Source organism: Hesperophylax consimilis, chromosome 27 (assembly GCF_061612785.1).
Source record: "Hesperophylax consimilis isolate HC1 chromosome 27, BYU_Hcon_1.0, whole genome shotgun sequence".
Classification (NCBI taxonomy): domain Eukaryota; kingdom Metazoa; phylum Arthropoda; class Insecta; order Trichoptera; family Limnephilidae; genus Hesperophylax; species Hesperophylax consimilis.
In genome coordinates this window covers 8,533,586-8,557,448 of record NC_142862.1, presented here as the reverse complement: position 1 = coordinate 8,557,448, position 23,863 = coordinate 8,533,586, and the positions used below count along the sequence as shown (strand labels likewise).

Genomic DNA, 23,863 nt, shown 5'->3' with positions numbered 1-23,863 from the left:
TCTTTGCCCAGAATACTAATGGAGGGAAACAATTATACCAAGTCTGTTGTCAATGACGCAATTCAGTAATATACAATAAATAACGTATATTCTAAATATTCATATGTAAAAGCCCCGAAAATGGCGTTAATCAATAAATAAATTATTATTCGTTCATTTTCTATGACACTAAGGACGGGTTGTTTCGGAGAATCTGAACAATTCATCAAATTTCAACGTTCATTTTCAAGTTCTGTGAAAGACTTTTTCAAGTTCTGTTTTTATTTCAGTTTTGTCAAGCAACTAGCCTACAATGATATAAAAACAGAACTTGAATAAGTCTTTCACAGAATTCGTAAATGAACGTTGAAATTTGATGAATTGTTCAGATTCTCCGAAACAACCCGTCCTAAGAAATTTTAATCAAAAATTTCGTTTCACTTTCCTTGGGTTATTGGATTTCCGGGTCAGTTCAGTTTCAGAGGTCTGAAAATAGGTGAAAATACAGCTTGTCATGTTTTCTTTGTCCCCTTTAACAACCATTTTTTTAATTTTCTAATTATTTGCTCTGGAAAACGCAATTAATAATAAACGTGCTCTTAGAAGCGAAGTCAATCTCGTTTACATTGTTTTAATTCCGGCTTTCTGCTCATTTCAACACTGAAGTTCATTATTATTGTATTGCACGTAATTTATTACTGATTGTTTAAAGAAATACATAATAATATTACTTAAATAAATAAATTATTACATCATTACGGTTGTGTCGTGTTCGCACAAACAGTTCTACAACTCGTCCTGGAAGGAGATTTTAAAGAATAAGTTCTTTATATTAAATAAGGGATTTATTCAATACTTCGCGTATTACAAGATTGACTTCGATGGTTGACCTAACTAGGAGCTGGCTAAATGAGATCTGCAAACACAAAGTTTGTCTGGAAGCAGCCTAACTGGCCCTAGCGATACTGACTACTAGCTGCCATCTTGCGGACTTCCAAGCAAGCTCTTTGCACTGCCCTCTATGTGTGCATATTTGAAGCTCTTAGCTAACTCAATTCCCAACAGGTTGTTAATATATTGCTTAAGATATTGTCTCTGGTTTAGTTCTGTTAGATTGTGTACACTGCTATTATTTTATAAATCTTTTAATTGGATAGTTTCTAGTGATTTTCACAACCTAAACATTTTTAACTGAAATAGCTTTTAATTTTCTTGTTTCGAATTGACCAAATTCAATATTGGAAACAGAGCATAGAGCCGTTAATAATTGAATTGATACGGGGGAAGCGTTCAAGATGGTCGCCCCACGCAGCGTAGAGATGGGGCGATCAATTAACTTAATTTAACCTAATCGGTATTATGACTTTAAAAACATTCAGATTTTTTTTTCTTCAATTCTGTGTTTGTTTTCCACCCAAATATTAAAAAGAAATATGAATGTATTAACCCCAAGATCGTAAAAAAACGTAAAGATCTTTTCAATAAGCAAGTCCATTACCGTCTATGAGAATCGAACCCAATCCGTCCGACTACTAGCCGAGCATCTTACCAACCTTCGTAAAATTTTTTAATTTAATTGAAAATATTACATAATTGTCTTATTATTGACAGAGCGTAAGCAAAGTCATATTCGACTTCACCAATTTACATTTTATCTTTCTGTAAAAAAAAGTTACTACGGCTCTGAAAAATATTAATATTACCATTAATACTCAAGACATTAAAATGTACAGGTTGGGAACGAAGAAAATTTCAAATAAATGTAGACCAATCAAGATAGAACTCAATGAGGAGCATTTAGTCCGGACAATCTTAATTAATAACAAAAATTTCAAAGATGGTGTTAAAGCCGGCAACGATCAGACGAGTCAACAAAGAAAACAACTTATGATACTTCGGGACGAACTAGAAACTAGAAAGAAAAATGGCGAACCAAATTTAACTATAAAATATATTAATAACCTCCCCAAAATTATCAATGTTTTGCCAAAAAACTCCAACTAAATAAATGTAACCTATACTATCAGAATATCAGAGGCATCAGAACTAAATTAAATGATTTCAGAATAAATGTACCGACTTTCTCACACGACGTCATCATGTTAACGGAAACTTGGTTAATCCCATCAATCTTCTCGGCTGAACTTGGATTTCAAAATCACAACATCTATCGAGTAGACCGGAGTCTAAAAACCAGCTCCAATACAAGAGGCGGAGGAGTCCTGATAGCTGTCCACAAAAGGGTTACTTCGAAAGTGCTTAAAATTAAAAATAGTGATGTTGAACAAATATTCGTGTTGCTCGAAAATAAAAATGCTGGCAAGTTAATATTAGGATGTGTATATTTCCCGCCATCTTCTAATTCACAGCTTTATAAGAATCACGTGGAAGATGTAGAAATTTTAAGGTTTAAATATCCTAGTGCTAAACTTGTAATAATAGGTGATTATAACTTGCCAAATATATGTTGGAACCATGACGACCCCGAATTATCTGGTGTTAATTTGTCAACTACAAATCTCAGCGAAAGAGAGATTCTGGGTATGTCGAATTACTTATCAATCCCACAATTAAACACTATCACTAATATAAATAGTCGTCTTCTTGATCTAGTGTTTTGCAGTGAGCCCACTGCTACCGTATGTAAATCCTTGGTTGAAATATTGCCTGTAGACCTCTACCATCCTCCTCTTGATATAACTATTCCATTTATTAACAACACTTATCTTAAAAATGTCAAGTCGCATTATAATTTTTATAAAGCAAATTTTCCTAAAATTTCTGATTTCTTAAATTCAACAGACTGGTCTTTTCTGGAAAACACAGATATTAACAATAATGTCAATACATTTTATTCTATTCTTAATGATGCCATTGCAAATTTTGTGCCCATTCGACATAATAAAATTTCTCATTTTCCAAACTGGTTTAGCCCCGAATTGATCACATTAACATATAAAAAGAAAATTGCTCATATAAATTACAAGCGATCCAGAATGTCAAGTGATTACAATAAATTTCAATTGTTAAGAAAGGAGTGTTGTAAAATCTCAAAATTGTGCTATAAAAATTATATTGATAAAATTGAAAATGATATTCGTGTAAACATAAAAAATTTTTGGAATTACACTAATTCTCAAAAAAATAATAACTTGGGTATTCCTCCTTGTATGAACTTCAATGGGAAAATTGGTTGTAATGATGAAAACATTGTAAACTTATTCGCCGATTATTTTAAGTCTGTATATGAAGAGGATATACCTAGCAACGAAATTCCCCAATTCTCATCAAATCTTAGTCTGGATATATCTGAAATACGCATAGAAATTAATGATATCAAAAAGCATGTAAATTTGTTAGATGTTAGAAAAAATGCTGGACCTGATAATATTCCACCGGTGTTAATTAAGGAATGTTTAAACGGCCTAACTGTTCCTCTTTTCCTAATTTTTAATCAGTCTCTAGAAACAGGTTGTTTCCCTGATACATGGAAACACAGTTTTCTTACCCCTATTTTTAAAAAAGGGGACAAAACGGACATTACAAATTATAGACCGATATGTATCCAATCAGCGATACCCAAACTTTTTGAAAAAATTGTACTCTCTAAGATAACTTCCAACATACAAAAAATTATAACTTCCTACCAACATGGCTTTTGTTCAAATAAATCTACTTTAACTAATTTACTAATATACGAAAACTTCATATCCAATTCTTTAGCAAACAGATGCCAGGTTGACTCAATATACACTGATTTTAGCAAGGCCTTTGATAAGGTGTGTCACAAAATATTAATTAATAAATTAGCCACACTTGGAGTTTATGGTAGTTTATTAAATTGGTTTATTAGTTATTTGTCCAATAGAAGTCTTAGTGTGAAAATAAATGGCACAAATTCATACACATTTATAGCCACAAGTGGAGTGCCACAAGGCTCTCATTTAGGGCCCATTTTGTTTATTATATTCATAAATGACATTGTTGATATATTTACTAACATAAAAGTATTACTTTTTGCTGATGATTTGAAACTTTATAAAGAGATTAATAACATAAATGATTGCATTATATTACAAAATAATTTGAGAAATCTTTCTGAATGGTGCTCTATCAACAAACTTGCATTGAACATAAAGAAATGTCAGTTCATTAATTTTTACAGAAAAAATAATCCAATATTTTTTCAATATACATTAAATGATAAAAACTTAATTTGCGTCAGTGAAATTATTGACCTAGGTATATTGTTCGATAGCAAACTAACTTTTGTGTATCATATTAATAACATTATCAATAAGGCTCTTAAGACTCTTGGATTTGTTTTGAGAATTTCAAAAGACTTCAATAATTTAGGCACATTTATCATGTTGTACAAAACCCTTGTTAGATGCCAACTAGAGTATAACTCTACATTATGGTCTCCCTTTTACAATTTTCATTCCGATAATATTGAAAAGATTCAACATAAGTTCTTGAAGTATATAAACTATAAATTGCATATTCCTGTAGAAAACATTGATTATAACTACTTACTAGATAAATTGTCCCTATTAAAACTTTCTGAAAGAAGAATAAACACAGATTTAATAGTACTACATAAAATACTTCATTACAAAATTTACTGTCCTGAGTTACTCAAATTAATCAGCATCCACATACCCAAAAGATCTTGCCGAAATTTACTACCCTTTTATTTTTACAACACAAGGACACTGTCTTATCAAAATTCCCCAATTCCAAGACTTCACCGTCTCGGAAATAAATACTCTGATCTGGGAGATATATTTCATCTTAAAAATAATCAATATAAATATTGTTTATTTCAATTCTTTTATAGATCGAGACACAAATAGACATCTATAATTTCCGCAATATATATATTTTTATTTTTATTTTGAATATCTATTTATGTGAGACTTCTTATCATTTTTACTAATGTATCTTATTTTATTATATGCTTTTGTTGTAACATTTAATATTTTTTTCTTTTTTCGTTGTATTATGTTTCCTTTATTGTTTTAATTTTGTAGAATCTATAATAACTGTGATACTCTACTATTAAACTTTGTGGTGTGTAAAAGCCCATTAGGGCGTGTAATAATAATAAATAAAAAATAAAAAAAATGGTTTGTGTGTTCCGTGTCTCCGGTCAATACTGTCAAGATGGTAGCCGTGTTTGATAATTCCTTTTTATTTCGCCAGAGCGCATGAGCGTTGCGACTGTTGCGAGCTGTCTTGCAAGAGAAATCAGCATTACCCGAAGTCTTATGTTCACATAGCTATTAGCTATAAATATTCAAACATTTTTGGTTTACTTGTAAAAATAAAGATAATAACCGACAATCTTTTAATCTCTACGACTACCGCCGGTTTTGGTAAAACGTTGTTTGTACAACAATAAATTATTTGTAAGAAACAAACAGCTTGAGGTTATGTACGATCAAGAAAGTTCCTTATGGGAAAGTTGATCGGAGTTTTATTATGCATAAAAACTATATTTAACTACTAATGTAGGTAAAGGGTAGAGGAAGACGAATATAGGATAAGGATAGGAGATGCTGCCGATACATTCAATACTCTCACACGCGTCACTTTGGTTCGATACTTCTGAAGGTTATTGGTAAGAATGTCTATTATGGAGGACTTTGCTTCGGGGGACTTGAACCCGTAGCTCTGGACTGCTCGACCATCTAGGAATGAACCAAAACCACCTAAATCTTGGAGGTAGTTTTGATGGAACCCGTAGCTCTGGACCACTCGACCATCTAGGATTGAACCAAAACCACCTAAATCTTGGAGGTAGTTTTGATCGAACCCGTAGCTCTGGACCACTCGACCATCTAGGATTGAACCAAAACCACCTAAATCTTGGAGGTAGTTTTGATCGAACCCGTAGTTCTGGACCACTCGACCATCTAGAATTGAACCAAAACCACCTAAATCTCGGATGTAGTTTTGATTGAACCCGTAGCTCTGGACCGCTCGACCATCTAGGATTGAACCAAAACCGTCTAAATCTCGTTGTTGGCTTTTATTGAACCCGTAGGTCTGGACCACTTTACCATGTAATCGACCGATTTTCGAAGTGACAACATTTCATCCATTCATAATTTTGTTCTCACTACAATTCTTGGCAAGGTCATAAAAACTTTATTACTCAACGGCTTATCAGAAATATAGAATAAACAAATATTATCGTACATTTCTCTTTTCAATAAAATCCAGATATTAATATTCTCCGTGGTTATTTCGCCGTATTTATAACTTATAACCCATCTATCAATACACCTTTCACACCGAACAGTAGGATCATATTCGACATATTCCATCCCTGTGTCCTCATTGTCTGATCTTAAAATAACCGGATGTATCCGTTTTGGATGAGATGTCGATAGTTTCATCTCACATACTCATGCAGCATTCAGTGGGTCACTAACCCACGAGATACGAACCAAATAATTGATTGACAAGTTAGTCATCAAGCATAATATATTTATTCAATTATTCAGTAGATTATTATTCAACGTAATTTACTCATATTATTTTAATGAATTTACCATACGACTTCGACTTACTGAGATAACATTGTATTATGAATTATTATGATACACTGAAGAGATAACACGATAGCAGTGTATTGTAGGGGTGTTCGAGTTTCCGAAAAAAGCTAATTTTTCCTTACTTTGATGAAATTGATCAAACTTTTGATCAATGTCATCAAAATTGACGAAGCTTTTTATTATTTTTATTTATTCATTCTATTTCAAAGAAGGTTGAACGCTATAACCCGGCCAACTACCGCCCCATAGTGATCACATTTGTTCTGTCTAAGGTAATTGAACGTGCGATCAACGAAAAACTGCTCATATATCTCGAGAAGAACAAAATTATTAACGACCGTCGATACGGATTCCGGTGGAGCCATTCGTGCGGTGATCTTCTCGCGTGTGTGACGCATATTTGAGACACAAACGGTTGCACGGGTCGGGTTTGATCGGTTTTGGCATCGAGGACTTGTCAAAAAACTACCTTCTTACTAACATCCTACATTCTTTATTCATTCACTACTCGCATTCAAAAAAATGCTGGCGTTACACAGGAATCAGTTTCGTCTCTCATTTTGTTTTTGTTGCACATCAATGACCTTTTGTCGTATCCACAAATTCATTGCTACGTGGATGACAGTACAGTCTATGATAGCATGACCCCCAAAAACACACAGACGGTTACCTCGATAGTGTTCCCTGTCGGAGTGAGAATAACCTCGTCGAATTTAATGTTTCAAAGACCCAATAAAGTCTGATAACGTCTAAAAGAGATCGAAATGACAATATAGTCAAACAACTACACAACTACTGACCCAGTACAAATCGCAAATGCACCCGATTGTTAAATTTGGCGGCCACCTCTGGTCTGAAGTTCCAAAATACTTGACAAACCCTTGACGCTGTGCAGAAACGGGCTTTCTGTTTGATAGATTCTCCTATCTTGACAGACGTCAGGTGGAAAGTGTGTCTTTGTTTTACCAGTATTTTAATGGAAGTTGCTCCGAGAAACTACCGTCATTGATCCCTTCTGCACCAAGCACAGTCGGGAAACACGCAAACACGCACCCAAAATCTGTACGCGGTCGACATCTTCCACATGAGAACGGGTCGTTTCGTCGACTCGTAAATTCTTTCTTTAGCAGATAAAGAATGTAATCTGGCTGCCTTGGAAGTAGGAGTCAAAAAGTGGAGTGTAAATAATATTGGCGTCATCAGTTTTCTTTCAGATTACATTTCTAGGGATTACCTGTTCAGTGATTTATGTATTATAAACGTGTGACTAAATGTTTACTAAAGAGAAGTGTCATGGTTTTTATCGCTCTAATTTATAATTCTTATTCAAATAAATTAATTAATTTATGCAATAATATATGATAGTAATATAGGGTATACTGGAATAATGGTAGAAACTTCACGACTATTCTTACAGGCTCTGAAATGTCCGAAGAGAAAAATAATGAATTTAATTAATCAGCTTTATCAAACGTTAAGTAATTATTTCATCACTTCTACTGAAATTGATGAAACCTTTACAAATATTGAATCTTTTTGAACAAATAATCAATTTCATTGACCTGTCTGGGGCCTAGAAGTATTTAAAATTGGTGTAGGATCACACTTCCAGGAATTATCTTTTCAGAGACCACGACAAAGGCACTGTTGGACTAAACTGGTTAGCATTTTATTGTAAATTAAAGTGATGCAGACTAAATTACAGTGTTCCAATGAATATTTATCACTTTGATATAGGAGCCAAATTTCATATGCGTCTGAAATCTATCGCATTCTGAATATGTGCATATTTTTGCATTCGGAAGCATAGAAAATTTTGCAAAACTATTTCTCTCAGCCGAACCGATTATGAAATGTATGCAACTGGATCTCGTTTTTACGTTGGCATCTCATCAAAGGGAAGTCGAAATATAATGCACAATGCGTTTCAAAAACCATTTGTTTCAAATTCGAACCGATGGCGATGAGTCGAAACATTTGTGCCGAATTCGAGGCGCGGAGCAGCAGAAACTCGAAACAAGAGATATACACTAAACAACGAAAGAGATATGAGATATGTTACATAAAAAACTATAGTCCAGTCAGTGGGGAGTTTTACCTTGCAAAAGGTTAGGTAGTAGCGATTTTGATATATGTTGTTAAGATTGGGACTCTAAGGAAAAAAAAAAGTTTTCGACCTTGGGAGGGTCGAGCTCGACCCGCCATCTTGGATTGAAGGTGCCAAAATTTGTTTTTTTCAAAATAATTGTGAAGTGGTCGTTTTTACAACCAAATTGTTCAAGGCAAACTTAAAGACAACTAAATTACCTACATTTTTTGTAGAAAGTTTTTTTTTGTAAGTCTAATAGGTAACGAGTTACAGTGGCGGAAATGTGAATATTTTTCTGAAAAATGATGAAATTCCCAACTTTGTAATTTTTTCGGGTTATTCATTACATAATGACGCTGACACTGACGGTAAAGATGGCTGAAATGCTGGATACTTTTGAAAGAAAGGTGTTGAGAAGAATATGTGGACCCGTGAAAGAGGGCGAACAGTGGCGTATCCGGCACAATATAGAATTGTACGATATATATAAGGCCCCTAGCATCTCTGCACACATGAGACTCCTCAGGCTGAGATGGGCTGGGCATGTACAGAGAATGCCGGATACACGCGTCCCAAAAAGAATTCTGACTGGTCACCCAGGTGGAAAGAGAAAAGTGGGAAGACCCAGACTGAGGTGGGAAGATGAGGTAAGAGGGGATGCAGCACAGCTTCTCCAGGTGACAAACTGGAAGTCAGCCGCTGAGGACAGGAGGAGTTGGAGGCGACTGTTGCAGGAGGCCAAAGCTCGATATGGGCTGTAGCGCCATCGAAGAAGAAGAAGATTCATTACATAATTATAATAATTTTGTTAATTCATTTCCACACCACCATGAGGTAGGGAACATGGGCATTTTTTTATTGTGGTATCCCCAGTAGGTCTACTCGACAGATATACCAGCGATGGTAGATTTCTAAATTATGTTACATTACTATGAATTATGTTACTATAAATTATGTTACTTAATAACAGTCTTCGTCATCAATGTCATCATCTAACTCAGTGGTTCTTAACCTTTTTGGCTGGCGACCCAAGGTACGAATATATTTGAAGTACGCGACCCTAATCTAATTTTTTATTTTTTTTCCATTGACAGGTTATGTAATTTTATACTATAAAATTTATACGATGTATTGGTAAAATTAGAAATAAACAAATTTATTTAAATGTTCTGTATTAAAATCAGACCAGCATTAAAACAGTTAAAAAATTTACAGCAAAATAATCAGTGACTACCCTGGTGTTGTATTTTTGAACAAAGATCATGTATACGTGGAGTTATGTTTATAGAAAGTGCACACCGCATGTCATGCTGAGGATCCAACCTATTCCTGTACTTATTCTTCATAACAGCAAGGCATGAAAATTCTGCTTCACATAAATAAGTAGTTGGGAAAGGTAGCAGGGCTTTTTCAGCTTCATTGCTCAGAACAGGTTTCCCAGATAATTGTGCCCAAAATTTTGTGAGACTCGTTCTGGCAAATCTCTCTTTTAAAAGTGCATCACCTTGCATTTCGAGCAATTCTTCTTGTAATCCAGCTGAATCGTTTTCAACGCCCATTACATCTACTTCAAATGGATTTCTTACCCAACTGTATTTCACGATATGGACATTTTGTGGAATATATCTTTCCATTTCATTTTCAAGTCTTCTCAAATGTTCTAAAAAAATAGGCATGGTCTCCACGAAAATACGGTTGCCATTAAGATTAAGATCTTCCAAAAACAAGTTTAATGTTGGAAACGCTGCCAATTGACATTGAGCAATTTTATTTTGCCAAAGTTTTGTTTTGTTTTTAAAAACAGTAATTTTTTCATAAATGTCTACTACAGTGCGATTTTGACCTTGCATTTCTGTGTTCAACTGATTCAAGTGGTGGAAAATATCACCCAAATATGCCAATTTAGCCATCCATTTGTTGTCACTGAAGCGATCAGCACATTTGTGTCTTTTATCTGTCAAAAATATTTCTATTTCTGTTTTAAGAGAAAGAACTCTAGCTAGAATCTTTCCGCGGGATAGCCAGCGAATATCCGAATGGTATAATAAATTCTGGTGTTCTGAACCCATTTCTTCGCACATCAGTCGAAATATCCGAGAGTTCATAGCGCGTGCCTTTATGAAATTTATAATTTGTATTACGTCCTGTAACACCTGATGTAGATCTGGCTGCATATCACGTGTAGCCAAGTTTTCTCGATGTAAAAAGCAGTGTATTAAAACAACCTCTGGATTTCGTTCCTTGACTTTGGCACAAAACCCGATGCGACTCCCTATCATTGCCGGTGCTCCATCTGTACAGACTGCGAGACAATTGTCCCACAGTAATTGGTGTTCCACAAAGAACTTGTCTATTAAAAGAAATATATCAGCCCCAGTTGTAGTTTCAGAGAGCTTTTCACAAAGCAGGAACTCTTCATTGAAATTTTGTGGAGTTCTGTATCTTACGTACACCAACAGCTGTGGGAAATCTTCAATATCAACTGATTCGTCGATTTGAATTGAAAATTTGATGGCTTTTTTGAGATCCGTTATTAATTGTTCTAAAATATCTGATGACATTAAATCTATTCTCTTTTTCACAGTATCGTTTGAAATTGGCACCATTTCCAGCTTCTTCGCAATTTCATCTCCACAGACAGTTCTTGCCATGGCTATTGCAGCTGGTTTAATCAACTGCTCAGCAATACTATGGGGTTTTTTACATTGAGCTACTTTTAAAGCTACTTCGAAAGAAGCGTAGGTAGTTTTTTCTAACGAAACTGTTGCTGAACTTGATGGTGCATCAAGTCTCATGCGCTTTGTTTGTGTTTCTTTTTCTTTCCAAAAAGCAAGCGGTTTATTTGCGTACGTTGGATGGACTTTTTCGAGATGTCTCTTCAATTTGTTTATTTTTAGCGATTCATTTGAAAGAAGTTGCGTACAAACCACGCATTGTGGACGTGGCACACCAGAGCGATCTTTTATTTCAATAAATCCTAAGGCTAAAAATTCTTGCTTGTATGTTAACATCCGTTTCGCCATGACTGTCCACAATTCGAAAGACTTACTGAAACAAAACGACAAATTATAGAAATATACTATTCTATTCGTTCATCGGCGAATTGTAGGCTAACAATGTCATTTATTGGAAAAAAATATTTTACCTTCTTTCGATAACAGCAATCGCGAGTTGCACTTTTAATCTTCCACAATTGATTATCACAATTTTGTAGCACTTTGTAGTTGTCAACAAAGAGTGTATTGTAGTCAAGTATAAACGTTATTCACGTAAAACAGTATGAGAACGAGCGTGCAATCGTAAACAAACTCGCTAGCAAACTGACCGAGATGAGACGAGACCGACCGACCAGCGCGGTGCGGCGGGCGGCGCGGGTGGTGACCGAGCCGAACCGAGCGATGCCGACTGCGTGAGCCGAGCGGTGGCGATGGCGCGCACTCCTCGCTTTGCGCCCCGCGCCCTTCCGCCCATTAAAACAGAACTAACATGTCGCGATTGTGAACAATAGATGTCCTTGTTCTGAGAGTAGTAATAATTGTGACTATACTAGTTTAGTGACATCGATCGGGATATCAATACGCGATTTCCGCGACCCAACCCAAAACCTCTCGCGACCCAAATTTGGGTCGCGACCCGAGGTTAAGAATCGCTGATCTAACTCATTGCCTGTGATACTGAGATTCTGGGCTTCCATTGACAAAATCTCTTTTTCTTCGTCCTCGACGTCCTCTGGCGAATTTCGGCATGTTTGACCATTACAGCACCCACATACAATAGAACACTTCAATGCAGCTTTCCTGCAGCTACATGCAACGCCGCATCCTTTTTTACAATTGCATGAAATAAATTTTAATAAAGTCTCGGGTGCTGGTTTCTTTGTCATTCTTACTGGAACAAGCCCGTTGGTGTCACGTTTCTAGCCCCAGTTTCTGGATTTTTTTGGATTCCATACCATTTTTGGACTTGATGGTACGTTCTAAATGCATGGTACCGTGCAGTGTCGTTCGTTGGTGGCAAAGAGGCAAGACTGAATTTGCTTTTTGTTGTCGACTTTGCGAAACGTTTGTAGCGGACTTCTTCCAAGGTTTCCTTATCCATGTCACCCCTGTACAAGCAACAAGAAAGCGTGTTCCTGCAACTGCTATGTCTTCTGGTGTTGCATCATGTTGTTTGAAGATTCCTATCATGGCATTGAGTCTTGTGTCGTTTTGCACAAGCGAACAAAATTTTGTTTTTCCTTAGTTGAAGAAGGACGATGTTGTATCGCAGCCGCTAAAGGCATGAAGAAACAGAATATTCTCAGCCGCCTCTTTGTATTTCACACTATTCGCGGAATACAGTCTTTCAAAAGTTTTGCCTCTCCCGGGTTTGCGAAGATATATACTACTTTTGGGTGGTGCTAATGCTGTCAACAGAACTAGGAGATCAACGTCTTCGCCAATAATGAAAACAGCGTCATATGATGAACACAAGGAAATCGAAGTATTGACAATCAACTCATCAGCATCTTCTTCAGCCTGCTTAACTGTAAAATCATCCTGTATAAATTGCTTTGTAAGCATCGAAATCAGACGGACTTTGTTATTTTCACTGGCTAAAAATCGTTCTTGTGAAACTTGAACTGGCATTGTTTCACCGAAAAGAACATCTGCAGACATGAGCATCCAGGCAACGTCCTGTAACCAGGACTCAATCAGTGTTGCCAAGTCAGCAGTTGATTTGTTATAGTAGGATCCCACTATAACAAATCAACGTCATCGAGCACACGGATGATGCTATATAAGTATATTGTAACGTAGAAATACGTTAAAATGATATTGTGTAATATGTTTGTACAAAATTTATAAAGAAAATTGGGGTTTTACAATTTTTTGTCAAAATTTTCTTCTTTCAACCGCTGTAACTTGTTACTTATTAAACTTACAAAAAAAAACTCATAACAAAAAATGTAGGTAATTTAGTTGTCTTTAAGTTTGCCTTCAACAATTTGGTTGTAAAATCAACCAATTCATAATTATTTTGAAAAAACCAAATTTTGGCACCTTCAATCCAAGATGGCGGATCGAGCTCGACCCCCCCAAGGTCGAAAACTTTTTTTTTTCTTTAGAGTCCCAATCTTAATAACATATGTGAAAATCGCTACTACCTAACCTTTTGCAAGGTGGAGCCCTTTTTTATCCCCCACTGACTGGACTACTAGCATTTAAGTCGACTAATATGTCAGTGAGGCTAGAAACTATCAACGAAAGGATGAAAGTAAACTGAGACTGCTGTAGAAATTAGAATTTGAAATCTCAGAGGCGTGCGGCGGCGTACTGTAACTGTTTTAAAACGAGGCGTGTTGGGAATTCTTCCTTGGTTGCGGGGTTGCTAGGGCCAAGTGTATGATTATTTATTTTGATTTTATTTACTGGTTCTGAACCTATATTTGCAAGATAATGGTTAATTGATTGACAATTGTGTTAGGTTTCGATGTAAAGTCTACAGTGTTATCATTGATTTTGAGAGAGTTTAAGACGTCGGTGGCTTTGTATGAGTTGGTAGCTTCCTTGAAGACTTTCCATATTTTTTAGGGTCATTGTTGCATTCGGAGATTTTTTCATTGTAATATAAATTTTTGTGGAGATTCGGAAAGAATGCAACACTTTTTTAATGTGAATAGCGCACAAGAGTTTCAACTACTCTCCCAATTGTCCAGGGGCCAGAGGGAATGTGGCATATTCCCCAATTGGAGGATATTGTCGGTCGGAAATATAAATGTTGGTAGTACCTGGAAATTCAGATCTAATCACTTAGCACGGCTATATTTCTTACATATAGAAGTAGAAATAGTTTGTTTTAGATTATCAAGAAAAAAAATTGTTATTATTATGTTTTTTTTAATTTAGATTTCGGAACTTTTTTGTATTATTTCGTAAGTTTGTTTAAAGCTCCATTGTAAGCGTTTAAAAAGAAAAAGAAGATGTTTTGAAAGGGAGACATGTAAATAGGAATGTTTAGGGACGGTGTCAATATAAAAAACTATTATAATTAACAAAGCAAAAATATTTAATAAACCATGACTTATTTAAAATAAAGCAAAAATTTGTCGCCAAATGTATTAAGTAGCATTTAAAGGAACGCTTTGAATTTTTTCATACCTTTAACGTGTAAAATAACAGAGCTAGATGGGTTTCAAGTGTTCAAGGGAAGTAGGTATGTTATACATATTTCGGTAGAATATCGGAATGCGGAGTCCTAAATAAATAAATAAAATATTTAAAAAGTTCAACAACTTTTCAACAGCGACCAAATATTTAATTTGATAAGTTTTGATGAAGAGGGCAAATCTATTGATTTTTATCGACGTATTTCAAGGGACGCACAGTGGGCTAAAAATCGCCTTCCATAGACATAGAGACTTGAATTTTCAAGAGTCTTTTTTTTTGGCTAGAAATGGATTCTGCTGATCCGTGTCAATAAAATATTGTAAACTAGACAAAGCATACTCATATGTAAAGCATTTAAACATTAAAATGAATCATCAACATAAAAAAGTTTTTTTCAACTTTGAGGATTTAAAAAAAAAAATCGCATGTTGCGCCACAATACGAAGTATGTCAAAAAAATACAAATAAATAGTAGTATATCTGTGTTTAAGGATATAATGGCCAACCTTATGATTCCAGAGATAGCCTCATTTTTAATGTCAGCGCCAAACAAATTTTTCTTAAAAAAATGATAACTCGTTCATTTGTACACGCAATTGCTTCATACGAAATTTTATAGCATAGCAATGATCAGCACAATCCATTTCTAGCCAAAAAATTCCCTTGAAAATTCAAGTCTCTCTGTCTATAAAAGGCGATTTTCAGCCCACTGTGCGACGTTCCGATTCTGAATAACGGCATAAGGATAAAGGGCGAAACTAAGAATATCTACCACTTGAAAAATACGAAGCTTTTAACATATTTTATGTGAGTTTTAGACGCTACATAATTCAAAACCCATTTAAATAGGCCTTTACAATTTTACAGGGTTTGACTGTAGCAGATTTCTTCAGCCATCAAAACTTCCAACAAAGCAACAAACGCCCACAGAACAGGGCGCGAGGCACAAGGTAGGTACAAGAAGCGGGGCACAGGGAACAGAAACAGGGCATGTTTATAATTAGTTACGTTTCATGAATAATCTGCCGTGCATTAATAATCATTCTGATTAAAATTCTTTGGAATTGTCTTTCGCCCGCCCCTCTAGGAAACGGGGACGGATTGAGGGTAAATTTCCGTGGGTCGAATGTTGAGTGATTCAAAATATATGCGGATAGAAAATAATTTTATTAAAAACTAGCTGTACCCCTCCACGCGTTGCTGTGGCACAGTCTGTCTGTGCAGATAGAGAAACAATAGCGCGTTTTGCTTTTACGTCCAACAGGTATATAATATATAAAAACACATGCGTATTCGAATGCAACTTTGTGTCAAAATTTCAAAGCAACTGGTGAAGAACTTTTGGAGATTTAAGATTTTGAACAAATGAACATCAACATTTTTTTTATTTGTATATAGAAGACAGATCGATAAGTACTGATTTCGGTTGTGATCTATTGTCTTTCTGTAACTCCGGTTCAATGCACTCACCGCTGATCACATTGCTACACGTCGTGATGGATGACGTGATACGCGCTCTGTCACGTGTGTTCCCTGCTGCTAGAACAAGACGGAGTGCATATCACGTGACCTGCTAGGCTGTACCCAGTGGCGACGCGTGATGGAAAAATATATTTTTGTATTTTAATTTTTTTTAATATTTCATCGGACAACAAAATGACATCAATAATACAGGTGTAAAATATATATTTGTGTATTTTTATAGCTAATCCGCCCCTTGCAAATACTTATATCCAGGCTTTCTGATTATCACGCTAAGGGCTGAGGGCTGGAAGGGATAGTTCTATAGGAGGGAGCGGTGTGCTAATTCAGGAGGATTTTGGTTTAATCAGTTCGGGGGTAGGAACGTACTGTAGTGTAGGCTGTAGAAAGTGATTGGTGACTGCTGGGTAAGCCGCTAGTCACTAATTTACACAGAGTTTGGTTACATAACCTTAAAAGTGTTTAAATCTTTATATTTTTTCATAAATGCCATTGTCATTGACTCGGATAAATTAAAAATGGACTCGTTCAATTGTTTTATTACAATTTGCGATAAAAAATTTACCAAACTGACTCAAAGGAATTAATTTTTTGTTAATGGATCAAAAAGTTTTTTTGAATTAAGATAATTTAATCTACAAAATTTACCTAACTGATAATCCAGGGAGAATAGAGGAAACATGATAGCGTGCAGAGTAGGTACATCGAAAGATGTAAATGGTGTTTATTAAGACGAATCTCAAGAAATCCCCAAAGTGGAAAATGTTTTGAGAATATAGGAAGTGAAAAGGGGGAGGATATGTGAAAGGAGGCGGTCGGAAACACTATATCTGGTTACTAAACACGGTTGAAGCCATTTCAAGCAGTGTTTTCACAGTAAATACTCACTGGTGCTATATTGAGAGTGTATGCATATATATTTATGTAGATCTAACTTCAACAATATACTAGTACTTCTGTGAACAGTAGACTTCGCGTAATGTTGATTACTCCGACTTGATAGCTCACAACAGTCGTAACGTTCATGCGCTCTGGCGGAATAAAAAGGCACTATCACACATGACTACCATCTTGACATGATTGACCGGACACAAAAACAAATTTAGACACACGAAATGCAAAGTGGTCGAGTCAAAACAGGAATTCGCTAAGCTCAGTCAATCATTTGATTTAAATTACAAAATTATTTGTTCCGCCGGGTTTAGAACCCGCGAACTCTGGATCCTGAATTAAGATGCTTATCGATCTGCCAAAATTTCCCACGGAGGTCTGAGACAAGATAATTCCCCAAAATTAAACAATATTACGATATTAATGATAAGTCCCGCTACCTAATTTCTATCGATTTATAATATGTTTCTCAATACATTTATTATAATTATATGAAATTCCCTCGATAGAAAAAAATCACAAAGTAAGCTCCGAAAATTATTAAAAACACGTTTTGTTCTGTTATTTAATATGTTATAGTCATGAAAAATTTCACAGTGTATCTTTAAATGCAACTAAAGCATTTTTCGAGAAATTTTTGTTCAATTTCAAACGAGTCGTGTTTTATTAAATATTTTCCCCACCTTCGCTTAATTATTATCGTTTTTTAATATTAGCGCGCTCCCTCTAACATTCTTATTTACATATCTCCCTTTCGAACCATCTTTGAACGCTTACTACGGGGCCTTAACGGAGATAATATTAAATCATACATATATCTGATTTAGACATGTCTGTCGTTTCTTTGGCGATTGGCGTATACGAATTCAACCACTCGCCTCTCGAGAATAGCAACCCATTCAGACCCCGCTAGCAGTCTCCTAGTTATTTGACCTACCTCCGGTAATGGGATCAATTATTATTGATCGTGACCCGCCGTCACTGGCAATCGGCCACTCTATGTGAATATGCAGATTGCAGATGTGATCAATTACCGCACGTGACGGCTGTTCCGCCTAGTTAACCCTTTTCATCCCTCGTCGGTTTAACGGCTGTACGTACCTAGGTAATTAAATTGTTTAACTTAATGTAATAATTGAACAGATTATATGGAACGAATGCTGTGATAAAACTGGACAAAACACAAATACCTCTGAAACATGAGATGAACTTATGTCCTGAAAATAATTGCGGACTTAGGATGGGTGAGAGACATCATGAATGGGCAAAATTTGAGACTTTTAGCATTTAGCCGCCCGCCATGCCAGAAGATTCAAGCAGAATTTTAAAAGTATCATTCTCTCATAAAAGTAATTTTTCCATTATAAATCCTGATCCTACGAATACGACTGTGTTTAGATGTGATGTGATGTGCTGTGATGTGATGTGATGTGATTTGTGATGTGATATGTAATGTGTTTAGAGAGAGGCGGACTACATATATACGTAGGCACTATTGGTAAATTTACGATGGGTCAACATTGATAGGGCCGAAGTATATCAATACCTTTAGATTTGTGTGATTATTTGCACAACCTACAAGTAAAATATATTCGCAATCAGGTCCGTTAAACAAAAAACTTATTTAAAATACTATTTTTTAAGATCCAAAAATGAACTGAGGCAGTAACAAAGCTGATAATAAATTAGAAGTATTTTTTAAATTTAGGGAAAACAAACAAAACACGGTCTTCATAAGTAAAGCAAGCTATACACAAAGTTATTTAAAAATCAGTAACGATAGATACAAAACACGGTATTCATCATACGTAAAGCAAGCTATACACAAAGTTATTTAAAAAATCAGTAACGATAGATACAAATTATATGCTTGATAAAACGTTATATAAATGTTTGGGGCTTATTTCATCACGGTCGTCTGAGAGAATAAAATTTTTAATTACGTAATGTATAGCATATTTTTTGTGCTATTGAAGACTGCATAATATAATACTGTAGGAAGTGAAGAAAATCACAATACATGACATGTAAATATGTACAGGATTTCAGCAAGAATGCACAACTTTGCTTACTTTGAAGATTTTAAAAAAGGCATAAACAGATGGTATACCTACACTGTACGTAGAAATGGCATATCCACCAACAACAAGGGCGAAGATGACACTGCTTTTCTTGCTTAAAGCACTTATAATAAACAGTTGACAGTGACAAAGTCAACACAAGTAACTAGTTAGGCTTGAAAATGGACACCAAGAAAAGGAAACATATTAGAACCACAAAAGAAGGGCCGATGTTGACTTCAAGAATGTCAAACAGAAAGAGAAACTAAAAGAAATCCATCTATATAAGTAATAAGTGGGAACTATTATGTTAGTTGATGGAGTAATATCAACAGAGACAAGAATCTTGAAGGCCCTTCTTCAATAGGGACTTGCAGAATGAACTCAGAATGCTAATTGTGGTGGGTTGTTTTCTACCAATTTTATTCTACATCACGAAGATATTGACAATATTGCAAAAGACAAAAAACCTATATGAATTTGAAATGTAGGTAAAAAGTATCTTATAAATCTCATGGACAGTCAAAGTCAACGAAAAAGGTAGGTACTGCAGACTTCAGCGTATAAAGGAAGAACGGGAGTCATTCGGGCTATGAAACTCGGGAAACTGGAATACATTGGGATTGCAATCAGGAATGTTACAAAATACAAAGCATTGTAATGCGAAAATAAATTAAAATTATTGGGTAGACGAAGAACGTCTTGTATGAGCAAAGAACATGTCTGAGAATAATTTAAATACAGAACGCAAAAGTACCAATCCAATTAGGTTGGTAGGTACTACGAAGCAAATGACGGAAGGAAAAGAGATCAGATGTTAAACGTCCTGACCGAAGAATTTATGTAATAACGACCGTGAAGAATGAAGTACCTATCTAATTAGGTACTATAATGTAAATGTTTTTTGAAAAGCTAGTAGAAGACGAATTTCCTAACTGAAGAACTCTCCTAGAGAATAGTACTTTTATGGGTTATACTAAAGACAACTGCAATGCAATATTGAAGGAATAGCGGATAGATGAAGAACGTCCTGACTGAAGAACTTCAGCGAATGAACAAATAATATTTTTCATTGAGTTGAAATAAACATAAAGCATATGTAACGAAGCAAAATCTCTAAATAGTATAAAATAAAGTCGCTATCCGAGTCTGTTTGTTTGTGCGCTTAGTTCTACTTAACTATGCAACGGATTTTGATATGGTTTTCACTATCATTTAGAGAATTTCTTCCGGAAAGTTTTTATATACAATACATATTTAGTATAATTATAAAAAATAGAGAAAAGTCGAAATTTTGTAATCAAGTTGTAAAAAAATATTTTCGGGCGCTTACATTGCTTAACCTTACGAGAAACATCAAAATAAAGAGCTACGGAATTTTATATCTTAAAAAGGTGTACAGAAAAGTCCGCAAAGGCATATGTTTATCTCCTAAGAATAACCCACAGCAACGCTGGGTACATGTCAGCTAGTTGAATAATAATAACAAAATATATCTGATAAACGTCTTGGCCCAAGAACGACTAGACCAAAGAACGCTCTGAATGAAGATGCCCAGACCGAAGAATTGTAGAGAGAAGTATTTATATAAAAAAATAATGTAGTACGTACCCACCACACCATAAAACCATCAGATAATAAATGATGTTGTCCAACACCCGAAACGAAAGAGAAAGAGACATGATGAACGATTCTTCAGTTTCATCATCTGTTTCAATGCACACACAGAGTAAAACCTCAAATTATAATATTTAATTATTGAAGACAATATTAGCGATTCAAAATTTGAAACCGAAAAATCAGAAAAATATAGGATATAAAAGGTTTTATCTAAGACGCCCCGGCAAGGCGAGGGTTCTGGGTTCATGTCCTAGATGTGACCATATCTTTTTCTGTTTCAAATTTTCGTTTAAGAATCGTTAATATTGTCTTCAATAATTAAAAAATAATGTTATTGAATCATTCTCATCAGTCGCTTTGTAGTGTATATTTATATATCGCCTTTCGGTTTTTACATAACATAACTTGTAGTGACATAAACTATACCGTGAGAAATTAGAAATGCGTAAATAATAAAGAGCCTTTTGCAAATCAGCAAAATATAGCAAAACATGTGTAAAAACAAGGCAAAATGAGAATTTAAGTAATACAATATATTAGAATTACCAAAAAATAAATACAGAGTTTTCCAATAAGAGGTGTTATTTTAAATAGCCCGCTATTTCGGTAGATGTTACTTTTGAAGCTGTAATTTTTTGACATTTGACAAGTAGAAACTATGCCATTAATAAAAATGGAACGATATACGCTTCAACAACGCATTGAAATTATTAAAATTCACTTGAGTGAATCAAATGCAAATCATCTTGAGTGATGAGGTCCATTTCCACCTCGGTGGCTTCGTCAACAAGCAAAAATGTCGCATCTGGGGCTCGGAAAACCCAAGAGTTATTGTTGAAAAACCTCTCTATCCTCAACATGTGACTGTTTGGTGCGTTTTTTATATTAACTCCACACAGGAGGCGCTGAAGAAAATAATTTCCCTCAGGGCCTATGTCATCTTTGGGGATGCTGTGTGGAGTGTCTTTGGTTGATGGTTGATTTGTTTGATTTGGTTTATGGTCCGGCGGAGTCATTGGACCTTACTTTTTCGAAAATGAGGCTGGAGCTACAGTTACGGTGAATGGATTGCGCTATCGAGAGATGATTAATGATTTTTTTATGGCCGGAATTGGATGGTATTGATCTGGACAACGTTTACTTTCTACAAGACGGCGCTACGTGCCACACAAGCAATGAAACCATTGATCTTTTACGATTGAATATCAAAATAACACCTCTTATTGGAAAACCCTGTATATGCAACTAACATGCGACGATGAGGTACACCATAAATGTTTATGGTTTGGTACCATTGATGTCAGAAGGGATTTAGATGTCTATGGTAGACAATAAATAAAGCATATTTCAAGTTGAAAAGATGTCTAAATGAGTGAATTGTTTAAGTAATAAAAACTGTTACGAGCGTGAAAAAGAGCAAATAATAGAAAATAATGAATGTAGGTGTAGGTGTTACTTTCCAAACTATGATAGATTCAGAAAAACATCATTCAGAAAAAACTACACTCAGAAAAACGGCATTCATAAAGAAAACTGTGTTTGTATGTGAGTGCATCAAAATGGATTAGCTGCCACAAAATTCGTGCAAATTTTTTCTGTGAAGAATTTCTAGGTTATTGCAACTTTTTTCAGATTGCTACATCATTATCGTTATGAGCTACGGAGCATTGCTTGAAATAAACATTAAAAAAAGACAAAATGCCGAATAGTTTCAATATTTTTTTTTATTATCTCGACGATTAGAAAAAAAATCATTTGTTGAAACTCGGGAGAACCGGGTAGTACCTTACTACAAGTTACTTAGAAATATAAAAATATTTATTACTTTACAAATAGACAGGTAAGTTGTTTGTACCTACTACAATAAAAATCGCACCGTTCATAAAAAAAGTCACACTGAACATTGAACGATCAATAACAATGCAAACTGATTACAAAATAAATTTGAGAAGAAGTTGCGCGTTTTTCATACACCTATTTGTTTTGTAATAGTGGGCATCTATCTACCTACTTACCTATTTACCTGATGGTGGCTTGAGACTGTAACACCTTTACATAATATTTGGTAATATTCAGGTCAAAATACGAAAATAAGTCATAATATTAAATAGAATTAGAGCGTTTGCAGAAAATCTGACAATATTTAAATATGGCGAAGCTAATTGCAATAAATTTGATGTCAATTTTCGAATTTAATTTGTGCACATTACAAAAACGTGACACAAAATCGTGTTATTTTTCACAATAAATACAGCCACGATCTCTTAGGTAAGGTTTTGTGTCAGAAAACATCCAAAACCCTGACATAATCGATGAAAATTCACTCTTTTCCGCACTGACCGCCTTATATTTGCACCAAAATTAGACGAAATGCACGCAAACTTGCACCAAATCAAGAAGATAAACATGGATTATTCAGTGTTTTATTTACACGAGAAACATTCCAAATAACGAAACACGCGTGAGTGAGATTTTATGTCACAAAACGGTAAAAACACTGCCACAATCGATGAAAAGATGTCCTTTTTACACTGAAAGCAGCAGGATAAACACAAAATACACTGTTAATGTACACAAATTACCGTATTTTAATGTATATTTTATAATGATTACATAGCGGCTTGATAAATTCTGTCAAATTTTGCGAAATATTGGCAATTATAGCTATCGATCGTTTTGTAGAATATTATTTCTTGCGCTCGCGAGAAGTCGCGGCAGATGGCGTTCGTACCTAGCCGAGAACCGAACCGATCGAAGGCGAACGGGGAACTGAAAACTGAATAATCGTAGGAATTATGTAGGGACATTTCGCTGGCGCTTTGTTATTTCAAGACACCGTGCGGGGTCTGGTCATAGCGGCCATAGTGGCTAGGATTCAACGTTGAACGCGCCTTTTAGTTGTTTTGGATTAGTGACCGACCGAAGTTTCGGTTTCGGCCAGTTTCTGCCAATAAACGAGTTTCGCCTGCGGTTTCGGACAAAAATTAGCCGAAACTTCGGCTCAGATGTGTCACATCACTCTCGGCTTTA

General features: G+C 35.3%; 1 protein-coding gene across 1 annotated transcript in view; it reads right to left on the bottom strand.

The window, feature by feature from the left end:
• inaE (inactivation no afterpotential E) overlaps window positions 1–23,570 on the bottom strand; it is a 159,663-nt gene extending 136,093 nt beyond the window's left edge. The window contains exon 1 of the mRNA XM_089647911.1: window positions 23,416–23,570. The gene's annotated coding sequence lies outside the window, so the exon portion shown is untranslated. The remainder of the gene's footprint in view (window positions 1–23,415) is intronic.
• Window positions 23,571–23,863: the final 293 nt, after the last annotated feature.